General features: G+C 64.6%; 1 non-coding gene across 1 annotated transcript; it reads right to left on the bottom strand.

Annotated features, from left to right (window-relative positions):
- Positions 1–924: 924 nt before the first annotated feature.
- LOC140474866 (5.8S ribosomal RNA) lies at positions 925–1,078 on the bottom strand. Its single transcript, XR_011959484.1, has one exon. It is a non-coding gene; the product is annotated as a 5.8S ribosomal RNA (ribosomal RNA).
- Positions 1,079–2,500: the final 1,422 nt, after the last annotated feature.

Below are 2,500 nucleotides of genomic sequence, written 5' to 3' on the forward strand. Positions count from 1 at the left end.
ACGCCGACGGTGACAGGGTACGGAAGACACAGCGGTGGCCTTCTGGCGACTTGGCCCCCGACAGCCCGACGTTCCGCCGTCCTCCCGATGGCCAGGAGGACCGTGCGGGGGTCGGCCGACGGCGTGGTAGGTGTGCCTGCACGGTGACGGAGCACACACCACGCCCGCCAACCCCTCCGTACCTCCCGAGACCGGTGGCAGGACGGAGCGGAAAACGTGCGGACTGAACGGGAGAGCCAAGAGCCAGCGATCCACGCGCGTGCGACCGTCCAAGTCACAGCGTTCGACGAAAACCTCCTCCCTCGGCCAGGCACTCGGCGCCAGCAGGGGAGACAGGATCAGACGCCCCGCCGGCCACTTAAGGCCGAGGACGAACCACGAGACGGGCGGCTGCAGCAGCGGGCGGCCTGCAGCTCCCAGCACTCTCAATCGATCAACCATCGAGTCGGGTCAGCGTGTCAAACCGGCGAGCTCCACGGTCAGGCCGGCGGCGCACCAGCACCGGACCTCCGCGGCTCCCTTCACTCTTTCCACTGCCAGCCAACCGAGAGACGGACCCAATGCGGACGTGCAGAGCTTAGGCAGACCCCCCACTGGAGGCTCAACACTTCGTGGCAGCTCCGTGTCCCAGAGACCAGGAGGGTTGGCACACACACACAGTGTGAACCACCGACAGCCATTCTGGGACCGGTGACAGCCGTGCTGGCCCCACTGCCACGACACAGACGGACGCCAGGCCGCGCTCCCCGGCGGGGGGATGGCGTCGAGCCTGACGAACGGAATGTGCAGGGTGGGGGGGAAAGGCCAAGCGCTCCGACGCCGGAGGGCTCCGGAGTCTGAACTTAGGGGGACAAAGAGGACGGGTCCTCTGCGACACCCCAGCCGCGCTCTCGCCAGCCAAGGCGAGTGCGATTGATTGCCAAACGACCCTCAGACAGGCGTGGCCCCGGGAAGAACCCGGGGCCGCAAAGTGCGTTCAAAGTGTCGATGATCAATGTGTCCTGCAATTCACATTAATTCTCGCAGCTAGCTGCGTTCGTCATCGACGCACGAGCCGAGTGATCCACCGTCAAGAGTTGTCTGAGTTTGTTTTAGGTCTCTCCCTCGCCAGAGGAAAGCGACCCGGACCGCACATACGCTCCCCACCTTGAGCTACAGCCACCTGCACGCCGGCGTGCGGGCGGAGCAGGGTGGCGTGAAGCGATGGGGAGCACCATCCTGGTGCGGCCCGCAGAAACATACGTCTATTGGGGGGAGGAGGACAGGGCGCCCAAGAGGCGATGCGTGCCCCAACGCACCGCAGCGACGGAGGCAGGATCACCGCCACCATGTCGCCCGCCTAGTATCACGAGGCGTGCAGCAGCTTTGCCCTAGGAAAAGCAGAGGCGGGAACGGGCACCGGCCATCGGTTCGGCAGCGTCACTGACGCGTGCACGTGGCGGCGTGTCGGCGAGCGGACTTCCTGCGAGGAGGCGGGGGCGGCACTCGCCCGAGCAGACGCCCGCCCGGCCCAGCCACCGCCGAGGTGGACTGGGAGTCGCGGCAACGGCTCGTCATACTCGTTCCCACACTCACAGCGCAGCTTGCCCGCAAGCCACCGACCACCGATCGACGCCAGGCGCCCCGACCGAGAGCGGGATCGCTCGTTCGCCCTGCTGGCAGTTCGCTGGGGATCACTACTGCACGGAGCTCGGAGACCGACGGGCGGCAACTCGAGAGTCTTTAAACCACCACCCCCATCCCGCAAGTGCAAAGAGGCTGTATACGCACAGACGGGTGAGGGGAATAGGTACCCCGTCGGGTTTGAAGGGAGCGTGACTAGATAGCAACGATGTAAACCCAGCCGATTTGGGAGCGAAAGACCGGCGCCTGCATCACCGGCTTCGTTTCCCGTGGCTGGAGAGTACACCGAAACCCTCCGTCTGTCGCGAGCTCCCGACGACGCGGTGCCGCCAAGCAGCAGGGCCGGACCTGGTGTGGCTCCCCTCGTCGATCACAGACCGGTCGGCACTACTGACGAGACGGTGGAACGGGCTTCGCCCCTTGTGACGAAGGGTGATGCGAACCCGCCCGCCCGCGTGCGTTCGGGGTGGACTCGGCAAACGGAGATTTGAAATCGGAAAGTGTCCTCCTGCCCCGCGCAGGTAGGCGCCCAACAGTTGTGGGGGGTTTGGCGGTGACCACGGCTGCAGGGCCTGCTACCCCGACGAGCTCTCCTGCTGGCCCCGAAACCACCCTCGCGAGACAAGTTGAAACGGAAACGGGCGTACCCCCAAGCCGACGATCCTTTCTTATTTGTTACTTTTTTTTTCACTTGCTCGAGTTGTGGCGATTTGGCGGTGACCACGGCTGCAGGGCCTGCTACCCCGACGAGCTCTCCTGCTGGCCCCGAAACCACCCTCGCGAGACAAGTTGAAACGGAAACGGGCGTACCCCCAAGCCGACAGAGATCCTTTCTTATTTGTTACTTTTTTTTTTCACTTGCTCGAGTTGTGGGGGT

Source organism: Chiloscyllium punctatum, unplaced genomic scaffold (assembly GCF_047496795.1).
Source record: "Chiloscyllium punctatum isolate Juve2018m unplaced genomic scaffold, sChiPun1.3 scaffold_1234, whole genome shotgun sequence".
Lineage (NCBI taxonomy): Eukaryota > Metazoa > Chordata > Chondrichthyes > Orectolobiformes > Hemiscylliidae > Chiloscyllium > Chiloscyllium punctatum.